Source organism: Macrotis lagotis, chromosome 1 (assembly GCF_037893015.1).
Source record: "Macrotis lagotis isolate mMagLag1 chromosome 1, bilby.v1.9.chrom.fasta, whole genome shotgun sequence".
NCBI classification, from domain to species: domain Eukaryota; kingdom Metazoa; phylum Chordata; class Mammalia; order Peramelemorphia; family Peramelidae; genus Macrotis; species Macrotis lagotis.
In genome coordinates, this window is record NC_133658.1 from 406,622,114 (window position 1) to 406,635,675 (window position 13,562).

The window sequence follows — 13,562 nt, forward strand, 5'->3', positions numbered from 1 at the left end:
AGGGTGCACAGTGTTTTTCTGGTACTGCTTATCTCACTCAACATCAGTTCATGCAAATTCCTCCAGGCTTCCCTGAATTCCCATCCCTCCTGTTTTCTAATAGAACAATAGTGTTCCATGACATACATATACCACAGTTTGCTAAGCCATTCACTAATTGAAGGACATTTATGTGATTTCCAATTCTTTGCCACCACAAACAGGGCCGCTATGAATATTTTTGGACAAGTGATGTTTTTACCCTTTTTCATCATCTTTGCAGGGTATAGACCTAGTAGTGGTATTGCTGGATCAAAGGGTCTGCACATGTTTTTTGCCCTTTGGCGTAGGTACAAATTTCTCTCCAGGAAGTTTGGATGAGTTAACAGCTCCACCAACAATGTAATAATGTCCCAGATTTTCCACAACCCTTCCAACAATGATCATTATACTTTTTGGTCATATCAGCCAGTCTGAGAGGTATGAGGTGGTACCTCAGAGAAGCTTTAATTTGTATTTCTCTAATAACTAATGATTTAGAGCAATTTTTCATATGACTATGGATTGCTTTGATCTCCTCATTTGTAAATTGCCTTTGCATATCCTTTGATGATTTGTCATTTGGGGAATGGCTTTTTTCTAAAATTTGATTCAGTTCTCTGTATATTTTAGAAATGAATCCTTTGTCATAAATATTAGTTGTAAAGATTGCTTTCCAGTATACTACATTTCTTTTGATCTTGTTTATAGTGGGACTGTCTGTGCAAAAGCTTTTTAATTCAATGTAATCAAAATCATCCAGTTTGTTTTTAGTGATGTTCTCCATCTCTTCCATAGTCATAAACTGCTTCCCTTTACTTAGATCTGACAGGTAACCTAGTCCTTGACCTTCTAGTTTGCTTATAATATTGTTTTTTATGTTTAAATCCTGTATTCATTTGGATCATTTGTTGGTATAGGGTGTGAAGTGTTGGTCTAATCTAAGTTTCTTCCATACTAACTTCCAGTTTTCCCAACAGTTTTTATCGAAGAAAGTTTTTATCCCAATAGCTGGGGTTTATCTTTGGGTTTATCAAGGAGCAGATTACTATAATCATTTCCTGCTATTGCATCTAGTCTATGCCACTGGTCTACCACTCTATTTCTTAGCCAATATCAGTTTTTATGACTGATACTTTATAATATAATTTTAGATCAGGTAGGGCTAAGTCTTTTGCAATTTTTTCATTGGATTGCCCAGAAATTCTTGACTTTTTATTTCTCTCTATGAATTTACTTACAACTTTTTCTATCTCATTAAAGTAATTTTTGGGAATTTTTATTGGTAGGGTGCTAAACAAGTAATTTAGTTTTGGATAATTGTCATTTTTATAATATTAATTCAATATATCCATAAGGTTGATATTTGCCCAGTTATTTAAATCTGACTTAATTTCTGTGAGAAGTGTTTTGTAATTGTTTTCAAAAAGTTTCTCAGTCTGACTTGGTAAATAGACTCCCAGGTATTTTATATTGTCTGAGGTTACTTTGAATGTGATTTCTCTTTGTAGCTCTTCCTGCTGTATCTTGCTAAACATATATACAAAAGTTGAGGATTTATGAGGATTTATTTTATATCCTGCAACTTTGCTAAAATTGCTAATTGTTCCCAGAAGTCTTTTGGATGATTTCTTGGGAATCACTAGGTATACCACCATGTCATCAGGCAAGAGTGAGAGTTTTGTCTCTTCCTTCCTAATTCTAATTCCTTCAGTTTCTTTTTCTTCCCTAATTGCAGAAGCTAATATTTCTAATATGATATTGAATAGTAATGGTGATAATGGGCATCCTTGTTTCATCCCTGATCTTATTGGGAATGCCTCTAGCCTCTACCCATTGAATATAATGCCTGTTGATGGTTTCAGATAGATACTACTTATTATTCTAAGGAACAGTCCATTTATTCCTATACTCTCTAGCACTTTTAGTAGGAATAGGTGCTGTATTTTGTCAAAAGCTTTTTCAGCATCTATTGATATAATCATGTAATTTCTGATAGGTTTGTTGTTAATATAATTAATTATGGTAATAGTTTTCCTAATATGGAACCAACCCTGCATTCCTGGGATAAATCCTACTTGGTCAAAATGTATTGTCCTAGTGATAACTTGTTGTAATCATTTTGCAAAGATTTTAAGATTTTTGTATCTATATTCATCAGGGAGATAGATCTATAATTTTCTTTCTCTCTTTTAACTCTTCTGGTTTAGGTATCAGCACAATATTGGTGTCATAGAAATAGTTGGGCAGAGTTCCGTCTTCCCCTCTTTTTTCCCAGAGTTTATGTAGAATTGCTACCAATTGTTCCTTCAATGTTTGGTAGAATTCACTTGTGAATCCCTCAGGTCCTGGAGATTTTTTTCTTAGGGAGTTCAAAGATGATTTGTTGAATTTCTTTTCCTGAGATAGGGTTGTTTACATATTTAATCTCCTCATCATTTAGATTGTCAAATTTATTGGCATAGAGTTGGGTAAAATAATCCCAAATTATTATTTTAATTTCATCCTCATTGGTGGTGAGTTCACCTTTTTCATTTATGATACTAACAATTTGGTTTTCTTCTTCCCTTTTTTAAATCAAATTGACCAGAGGTTTATCAATTTTATTGTTTGTTTTCATAAAACCAACTCTTGGTTTTATTTATTAATTCAATAGCTTTTTTGCTTTCAATTTTATTAATTTGTCCTTTAATTTTTAAAATTTCTAATTTGGTATTTAATTGGGGTTTTTAATTTGTTCATTCTCTAATTTTTTTAGTTGCTTATTTAATTCATGGATTTCCTTTCTCTAATTTATTCATGTAAGCATTTAAATATATAATATTTTACTGACAGCTGCTTTGAGTGAATACCATAGGTTCTGCTATGTTGTTTCATTATTGTCATTATCTAGGATAAAATAAGTAATTCTTTCTATAATTTGTTGTTTGATCTAATCATTTTTTTAGTTTTTGCAAGGCAATGACATTAAGTGGTTTGCCCAAGGAAACACAGCTACGTAATTGTTAAGTGTCTGAGGTCAGATTTGACTCAGGTACTCCTAACTCCAGGGCTGGTGCTCTATCCACTGCACCACCTAGCTGCCCTGATCTACTCATTCTTTAAAATGAGGTTATTCAGTTTCCAATTCATTCTGGGTCTATATCTTCCTGCCCCAATATTGCATATGATATTTCTTGCATTATGATCTGAGAAAGTTGTATTCACTATTTTTGCCTTTCTGCAATTGATGATTAGGTTTTTATGTACTAGTACATGGTCAATTTTTGTGTAAGTGCCCATGTACTGCTGAAAAAAACCTATATTCCTTTCTATCCCCGTTCAGTTTCCACCATAAATCTATCATATCTAGGTTTTCTAGAAATCTATTTACCTCTTTAATTTCTTTCTTGTTTAGTTTATGATTCAATTTATCTAAATCTGAGAGTAGGAGGTTGAGGTCTTCCACTAATAGAGTTTTGCTGTCTATTTCTTCCTGTAGTTCTTTCATATTCTCCTCTAAGAATTTGGATGATATCTCCTTGGATGCATACATATTCAGTATTGAAATCAGTTTATATTCTATGGTAACTTTTAGGAGGTTATAATTTCCTTCCTTATCTCTTTTAACACTATCTATTTTTGCAGCGGCTTTGTCTGAGATAAGTTTTGCTACCCCTGCTTTTTTCACTTCAGCTGAAGAAAAATATATTTTGCTCCAACCTTTTACCTTTACTCTATACATATCTATCTTATTCAAATGAGTTTCTTCTAAGCAGCATATTGCAGCATTGTGGTTTTAAATCCACTTTGCTATTTACTTACATTTTAAGGTAGAATTCATCTGATTCACATTCAAAGTTATAATTACTACTTCTTTATTGCCCTCCATTCTATCTTCCCACTCTTTGTATTTTCCCCCTTTTTCCATTTATCCACATTCCCCAGTATTTTTTTCTGAATACCACCTCCTTTGCTGTGTTTGCCATCCTATATCCACCCCATCCCCTTCCTATCCTATTTCTCTTTTCCCCTTTTCCCTTCCCTTCCATTAGTTCCCAGTTCCCCTTTATCTCTCCCTCCATGTCTCTTTTCCCCTTTTAATACTTGAAAGTAATAGGTTTTTTAAGTTAACTGAGTGTTTGTGTGTGTGTGTGTGTGTGCGTGTGTGAGCGTGTATATGTAAATTAACTTTAAGCCAACTCTGATGAGAGGAAGTTTCAGATGTTTCTCATCTCCTTCCTTCCTCCCCTGTATTACCACAGGTCTTTTGTACCTCTTAATGTAATGAGATCTACCCCATTCAATCCCCTCCCTCTTCCTGTCTCCTTCCTGTCCCCCTGTTTAAGGAGGAAGTGTATTTAAATCATTCTATCTGAGTGATAGAAAATTCTGAGTATCCATCAGTTCTAGCTAGGTATATTCTATCTAATAGAGTTGCAGTTCTTGGGAGTTTATTAGAGTTTTTCTCCCAAGTAGAGTTATAGCCAGTTTCATCCTCTTGGATAGCAGTCTCATGGATAAATCATGTGTCCATCAGTTCTGTTTAGATATATCCTCTCTGTTAGAGTTACAGTTCTCAAGAGTAATGAGAATCGTTTTCCCATGCTGGGATGTAGCCAGTTTCATGTTATTGGAAAGCAGTTTTATTTTTCTTTACCCCCCCCCCATTTTTTAACCATTTCATGTGTCTCTTGAACCTCCTGTTTGTAGTCCAAATTTTCTGTTTAGCTCTTGTATTTTCATCAGGAATTTTTGGAATTCTTCCATTTCATTAAATGTCCACCTTTTTCCCTGAAAAAGAAGGCTCAGCTTTGCTGGATAGTGGATTCTTGGCTGCATTCCAAGCTCCCTTGATCCTTAGAATATCTCATTCCAGGCCCTTACCCCTTAATATTGATGCAGCCAGTTCCTGCATAATCCTTATTGTGGTTCCTTGGTATTTAAATTGTTTCCTTCTGGCTGCTTGCAGGATGTTCTCTTTTATCTGATAGTTCTAGAATTTGGCCACAACATTCCTTGTTGTTTTCATTTTATGATCTCTCTCTGGAGGGGATCGATGTATTCTTTCAACAACTACTTTGCCCTCTGGTTCCATGATATCAGGGCAATTTTCCATCATTAGGTCCTGTAATATTAAGACCAGGCTTTTTTTTCCTCGTCAATGTTTTCAGGAAAACTAATAATTCTCAGGTTATGCCTCCTCAATCTATTCTCAAGGTCAGTGATTTTTCTGAGGAAGTATGTTACATTTTCTTCTATTTTTTCTAATTTTTATTTTTTGTTTAACAAGCTCTTTCTGTCTCATGAAGTAATTAAATTTTTGCAGAATCCACTCTTTTTTTTTTAACAGATATTTCTTCATTTAGCTTTTGCAACTCCTTTTCCAATTCATCAATTCTATTTTTGAAAGAGTTTTCCATTTGACCAATTGAGGTTTTGAGAGAATTATTTTCTTTTTACATTTGCCCAATTGAAGATCTGAGAGACTTATTCTCATTATGTATTTGTCCAATTGTATATTCCAATAATTTATTTTCTTGTTGCAAGCTGATAATCTTCTCTTGTGTTTCTTTTCCCAAATTATTCAATTCATTTTTAAACTCCTTCCTTATTTCTTCAAGGAAGTCTTTCTGTGCTGGAGACCAGATCATATTCTCCTCAGAAGTTCTAGGTCTCTCTCTGAGTTAGGGTCTTTTCCTTCCAAAAATTCTTCTATGAAACTTCCTTTCCTCTGGCCTTTCTTTATTTTGCTAAGATCTTGAGTTGGAGAGGGGCAGATTCACAGTGGTTTAGTATTGTGATCCCTAGAGGCTTTTCTCACTGAATGTAATATCTCCAGCTTGCCAGTAGGGGGTTCTAGAGCATTTGCTCACTGAGTGTAATATTTCTAGCTGGCTAGTAGGGAGTGCTGGTTGCTTTCTCTGGTGACTTTGTTTGAAGCCCTCTTCCTTGGCCTGGGATGAGTGATTGAAGCTGTTAAATACTTTTGTATTCAATCAATGGTGGGCTATACCCTGGGGTGGGCTTGTCACTCTCCCTCTTGTCAGCTGAAGTGGTTCTTCTGCTCACACACCTGTGACTGTGGCAGAAGGTTTGTAATTATTTGTTCTGGGAAGAGGATTCAGTTGAAATGGAGGCATGGATTTTGAGTTCCTCTGGACCAGAAGGAGCCCAGGGATGATGTCTACAGCCCTCCTGCACTGGAGGTCTCCCCCCCAGCCCTGTTGGCAAGCTCCACATGGTCAGCTCTACCACCAATGCCTCTGCTCCCTAGCTGACCCATGGTTGAACAGGCTCTAGCCCCACTGCTGTTCACACAGGTCCAGTTCTTAGGTCCTCAGGCCCCCAGGCTCCAACCCTTCCACTAATCAGGCTGATCTGTGTCTGATCCGCCCTCTGTGCCTGGACTCACCCATGGTTGCAGAAGACAAATTCTGAGGAAGATTTTCTTTCTCCTGGCTTTTCTTTCTGGATTTTCTTGATCAGATTTCTGTTAAGAGGTTTGTTTCAGGGGCAGGTAGGTGGCATAGTGGATGAAGCACCAGCCTTGGAGTCAGGAGTACCTGTGTTCAAATCCGGTCTCAGACAGTTAATAATTACCTAGCAGTGTGGCCTTGGGCAAGCCACTTAACCCCATTTCCCTTGAAAAAACCTAAAAAAAAGTGGCTTATTTCATATCATATATGGGGAAAGATCAGGAGATTTTAGAACTGTGCCTGTCTTCTATCAACCATCTTGGACGGAAGTCTCCAGTTCCCTTGCTATTCTTGACCTTTTCTTGCTCCAGGTAAATTTTGTTGTTATTTTTTTCTAGCTCAGTAAAATAGTTATTTGGGTAGTGTGACACTGAATTAGTAATTTAATTTGAGTAGAATTGTCATTTTATTATATTAGCCCTAACTAACCATGAGCAATTGACATTTTTTTCCAATTATTTAGATATGATTTTATTTGGGTGAGAAGTGCTTTATTAATTGTGTTCAGCAGTTTCTGGGTTTTTCTTAGGAGTTAAATTCCCAAGTATTTAATGTTAACTATGGTTTCCTTAAATAGAACTTCTCTTTCTATCTCTTACTCTTGAGTTTTGCTGTTCATATACAGAAATGTTGATGAATCATGTTGGTTTATTTTAATATCCTACTACTTTACTGAATTTCTTAATTGTTTCAAACATATTTTTAGATGATTTTCTCAGGGTCTCTAAGTATACCATGCAAAGAGTGAAAGTTTTGCTTCTTCATTTCCAATTCTGATTTCTTCAATTTGTTTTTCTTCTCTTATTGCTAAAGCTAACATTTCTAATACTAGTTTGAATAGTAATGGTGATAATTTCTTCAAAGATGATGCTTCAACTCTTTTTTTTATCATTCTTTTAAGATAATCCATAATTCTTAAACTTTCTTTCCTTGATTTATTTTCCATATAAGTTACTTCTCCAGTGAGATAGTTCACATTTTCTTCATTTTTTTCATTCTTTTTGTTGTTTTTCTGTTTCTTGACTTCTCATTGAGTCATTACCTTCCACTTATTCAATTCTAATTTTTAAGGAATTATTATGTTCAGGGAGTTTTTGTATCTCCTTTTCCATTCATACAATTCTGTTTTTAAGGAGTTATTCTCTTCACTAGATTTTTGTTCTTCTATTACCAATTGTCTATTTTGTTTTTAAGGTATTGTTAACTTTTTGTGCTTCCTTTCCCAAGTTGTCGACTACTGTTTCATGGATCACAGTCATTTTGTCCCTATTTCTTCTTGATTTTTAAAATTGTTTCTGAATACTTCTAGGATTTTTTTTTGGAGAGTGGGGGAAATTATGACCAATTCACATTTTTCTTTGACATTTTGCAGGCAGCTGCTCTGATTTTGTTGTCTTCTTCTTACTTTGTATTTAGATCTTCCCTGTCACTATATTAACTAACTACAGTCAAATTCCTTTCGATGTTCCTCATTTTCCAGTCTATCTATTGACTTTTACTTTCATGTTAAAATTTTTCTTTCCTCCTAGGGTAGAGAAGGTACTGTCTAAATCTTCTGGTTTTTTGTGCTGCTAGTTCTAGGGTTCACCGTAATCTAGTTCTAAGGTTCTGTATGCTCTCAGTTCTTTAAGGTATTATGCTTTAAGGAAAGTTGTGGTCACTGCTCTACTCTCCTATCTTCTGGTCTTATGAGTGACCAGAATCATTCTTTTCCACCCTGGATCTATGACTCAAATGGCTCCCTCTCTCATGTAGTTCCATGCCTACTGTGGTAGTACTCTTCTTCACTCTGGGATTGCAACCAGGGACCCATTATGATCAATGAAATAAAGTCCTGGATCCAGTGTCAGAAAAGGTTCCTTTCTAATCTCATTCTGATCAGTTATCCAACCCTAAGACCTGCTACTGGCTAGCCAAGGCATGGTCTGGACTATATTGTACCCCAATCCCACCCCAGGGAGATGGACCTTTTTAGCTGACCTTCTAAATTGTCTTGAGCTATAAAATTGTTTCACACCAGTCTTTTGTTAATTCTGCTGCTCCAGAATTATTTTTGAGGAATTTTAAAGGAATTTGCAGGAGCTCAGTTAAATGCCTATCTTTATTAAGCCACCTTCATGTCATATCTCACTCCAGTTTTCATTTTTTATAGAAAAATAGCATTCCACCAAAATAATATACCATAGCTAGTTTAGTCATTCACCAATTGAAGAATATTCCCCCAGTTTTCAATTTTTTACCATCACAAAAAGAACTGCTATAAGTATTTTTGTACACATAGGTTCTTTTCCTTTATCTTTGAACACTTAGTGGTATTGCTGGGGCAAAGGGAATATGCAACTTTCTATTTCCTTTGGCATTATTTCTAAACCTTTCTTCCAAATGTTTGGTTCAATTCACAATTCCACCAGTTCACAATTCCTATTTTCCACATCCTCTCCTATATTTAGCATTTTCCTTTTCTATCATCTTAATAATTCTAATAGGTAAGAAGTTGTACCTCAGAATTATTTTAATTTGCATTTTTCAAGTCAATAGTAATTCAGGGCATTTTTATGTGTCCATCGATGCCTTTGATTTCCTCTTCTGAACACTGCCTATTCATATTCTGTGACTATTTATCACTTGAGAAATGGTTCTTATTTTGATAAATTTGATTCAGTGGTATAAATATTCAAGAAATGGAGCTTTTATCAGGGTTATAAAATGTTTTCCCAGTTTAGTACTTTCCTTATGATTTTAGATTCATTTTGTTATGAGATGTTGGCCTAGGACTAGTTTCTAACAAACTTTCCTCTAATTTTCCAAGCAGATTTTGTCAAGGGTGCATTCTTGCCCCCAAAACATGAATCTTTAGATTTATCAAACACTAGATTACTATGTTACTATCTTGCCCCCTTTTAAATATAATTTGAAATCTAGTTCTTCTGCTATATCTTTCTTCACATTTTTTCTTTGATTCCCTATGATACACTTGATCTTTTGTTTTTACAGATGAATTTGTAAAATTATTTTTCTAAGACTATAGAGTAGATCATTTCTAAGATCTCTTCTAGTTAAACATTTGAGATCCTATGATAATATCATTGTCCCATCAACAAACATAGTATAATGCAAGGAGAACTGGTTTGGACATTACTAATTCTAAATTCAAGTTCTTAACCTGGGGTCAGTGAACATTTTTATGATAATCTTATTCCAATAGAATTATTTTCCCTTATAATTCCCTTTTTTATATATTAGAAACATTATTCCTTAATGAATCCAAGGTCTTCACCAGAATGCAAAAGAATCCATTATCAAAAAGGTTTAGAAATTCTAAACTATAAGATTTTTAAAGTCTATCCCAATTACATGTCCCTGGAGAACTCACAGCAGGTTTGTTCTATAAAATTGTCCATATTCCCAATGTTTTCTCTTTAGTAGATATAACTAGAATATTTTGCACTTTATTTGGATAAATGAATACAAACAATAGTGATTTTTTCCCTAGTGCCCACTACTTTACTCTTCAATTTACTTTCCACTGTAAGTAGAAAGTTCTATGTCTCTAACTTCTCTGAAGGCACTACAGAAGCAGGGCTGTGCTCTATAGAATGTAAGTTCCTTTAAGGCAGATATATTTTTTCTTAATATAGCTATAAAATAATTCAATGCTTTTATGTAGTAGATACTTAATACATTTTTTTACTGAATGTTAATTTTGCTAGCATCACAAAAGTATGGAAGTTCAGAGTTCAAAAGGTTTCTAGTTCAAATTCTTCCTGTCCATGATTCCCTATTCTAACAAAATAAAATCTGTACTTGAAAATTTTCAGTGAGGGTAAAATCCACCTGACCTTGAAGTCCATTTTATTTTCAGATAGCTTGAATTTTTTAGATCTTCCCCACACTCACTTAAACCACCCTCTCTGCAACTTCTTAATGCTTCTAGTTGTGTCCTCTGGATCAAACAGAATAAAGAAAAGCACTTTTATATGAATTTCCACTGATTTTGTTTTCTTTTCCTTTTAAAGATTTACCATTTTTAGTTCTTTCAATTGATTCTCATAAACAGGTTTTGAGATCTTTTACAATACTATATACTTTTCCCTGAATTTTCTCCAGTTTATTAATATTCTTCTTAAAATTTGGCACCCAGAATGAAATGCACTCCTTTAGATGTGATGTGACCAAAGTCAAATGCCATTAGCCCCCTAGTATTGAACAATATTAGTCCAGAGATTTTATTAGATTTTTGTTTTACCATAATTATAAATCACATTTTCTTTCAGACAAACCACTATCTAGTGTATTTACCCCTTCATCTACTTATGAATTTACTTTCTGACTCTTAATATAAGATTTTGAATTTATCACTGGTTATTAGATTATCAGGCTCTTTTTCTTCTCTTAACCCATACCATCATGGTTTAGTTATTTGTAAATAAATGTGAAAAAAGTCCTTTCTACCTATGACTTTTCTGAACACTGAAAGGCATAGGAACAAGGAAAGTTTTATAATACACTTTACTAGAAGCTGCATTCCTTTATGGCACCATTGAGTCTGATCACCAAGCAATTCCAAATCTACTAAGTTGTTCTATCATTTGACTTATCTCTCATCTAGTTAATAAGAAAGGAGAGATTTTGTCAAATGTTTTTGATCAAATCTGCATGTAAAATGACCACAACATTCCATTGATTTATTTATCTGGTTTCCCTGTCAAAACAAAAGTTAATAAGCCCATTCTGACATGAAATGTAAAAGAAGTCAATCTCAGTACCCTACAATTTATAGTGTCTCTATCATCCTTCCCCTTCTATTTTTTCCTTCTTTTTGAAATTGTGGCATTTAATGTCCTTCAGGTCTGTAGCAAATCATCCAATTCTCTATGATATTATAGATGATTGACAGGTATTTTGATTTCACAGATCATATACTTATTCCAAATCTTCTGAATCTTCCTATTACTTGATGAATTAAGGTCAAACTAATGTATCTAGAATGGAAAGTCCTCTACTATCTCATTATGACTTTTCTTTCTAAGCTTATTTCCTTATATACCAATGAGCTAGTCAATATAAATTATTCCTCAAATATTCCTAATACTTTGCCATAGCCAGACCTTTGCTCATGCCCTTTCTTTTTCTTTTTTTTTTTTTTTGCTGTTTTTCTGATTTATTAAAACATTCCACAAGATTTCTTCAATTAGAAGTTTTTTGAAACAATACCATCATTTTTTGCCAGGCAGAGAATAGAGTCATCAGATTCTCCCATTCTACGAATTGCTCCACAAATTGCATATGTTTTAAACTGGCCATTGAATCTGCCGGTGACCTTGTCAACCTCGGCCACGTTCATCTGGATGGACGCGTGGTCCCTGGCCCCGATGATCCTGTTGCTGGCCGAGCATTTCCGCGGCATGTAAAGGTCCACGAACTTGCCGCAGTCGTTCTGCATGTCGGAAGCCAAGGGGCCGAGTGCAGGCGCAGCGGCGGCGGAAGAGGGAAAGCATGCCCTTTCTTTAACTAGAATGTTTATTCTTTTTCAGAATTATATGTCCATTGCTACTTTACCTTCAATATATCCTTGGAATTTTACTCTACCACAAACATTCCCCTGATCTTTCTAGCCAGGTTTGATTTTATCCCCCACTAACATTTCTACAACCATTTGTAGATGCCACATGCATTGTATTTTCATATTTTGCCTTGGGTAATGGTATTTTGAGATATATATATATATATATATATATATATATATATATATATACACACACATATATATATATATATATATATATATATATTATCATGTTATATTTGAACTCATTGATGGTATAATCTTTTCCTTTTTATATTCCCCGAAGTGCCTAGCATGGGGCCATGCACATTGTAGTCACTGCAGTGACTAGTATTTGCAAAATGAATGTGTGAATGAAGGAGCTATCTAATCCAGCTCACCTCCAGTAACCTTTTATTTTAGATAACTACAGTAATAAAGATCATGTATGCTATTATAGGAGATTATATATTAATAACTATGCAAATATTCCTTCAACCAAATAATAAAATCCTATGAAGATTTAAAATGGCATTATTATAATGTAAAAATATGCAGGAATGAATATCATTTAACTTCAAGGTGTTGAAGAAGCATTTTCTATCATTTAAATATCCAATATGGGACTACTTGAGGTAAAAACCAGAAGCAATTTTTATTTCTATATCAGTAATAGAATAACAGGTATGGTATTAATACTGCTGTGATTTAGAGAGAAAAGTTAGAAATGGCTTTGGGATAAGGAAATATATATATGGATGGTAGAAAAAAAGAAGAAAACAAAAGAGAAAGAGGGTAAGTGACATATAGCCTACTCTTCTAACTCTGTTATTTAAGTTTCTCAGCAAGTCTCAATTAACCCAGTGCCTCATGGCATGTACTAACCTCCGGATTCTTGAAGTCTATGTCTGTGGAGAATCAGGTCTCAAAGCTTCTGCCATATAAAATAAGATTTATATATAATGTTGGTGACATAATGACCTCTATCTGAGACCAAAGTAATTAGGTATAGAGAGGTTTCTCATTACTAATACTAATTTTCACTACTACACAATTAATTTTTTGGCTATGGATACAAAATAAGTAAAAGGGGTAAATAATGGTCCTCTGTGAGGTTCCTTTCTACTAAGCAACAATGGTAGAAGAATGAAAGAAAAGATAGTAGAGAAATTATTCAGTGATCTGTAAATATTAAGATTTATAAGTATTATTAAAAAGATATTTGTCCAGTGACTAATGAGTAAAAATACTACTGGAAGAGCTGAATTACATGAATAAATAAATTCCATATACTGATGAAGATAACCATGTAATGGAAGAGTGCCTCACAGAATCTTCTTGGAAAGTCAACAAAAAGAATCTATCAAGTTGAGTTCATCATGCCCCAAAAGAAACAAAACAAATCATTTCATAGTGCTTTTGATCATCTGGACTTTTTGTCTTTTAAATAACATAAGTAACAAAAGATAATCCAGAAGAATGTACTCAATATATACAAGTTATATTTTTTCAAGGGTGGGGTTGTTTGAAGGAGCAGGACA

At 34.2% G+C, this 13,562-nt stretch overlaps 1 pseudogene; it reads right to left on the reverse strand.

The window, feature by feature from the left end:
- Positions 1-11,625: 11,625 nt before the first annotated feature.
- Positions 11,626-11,919, reverse strand: LOC141518480 (small ribosomal subunit protein eS21 pseudogene; annotated as a pseudogene).
- Between the last annotated feature and the right edge of the window lie 1,643 nt (positions 11,920-13,562).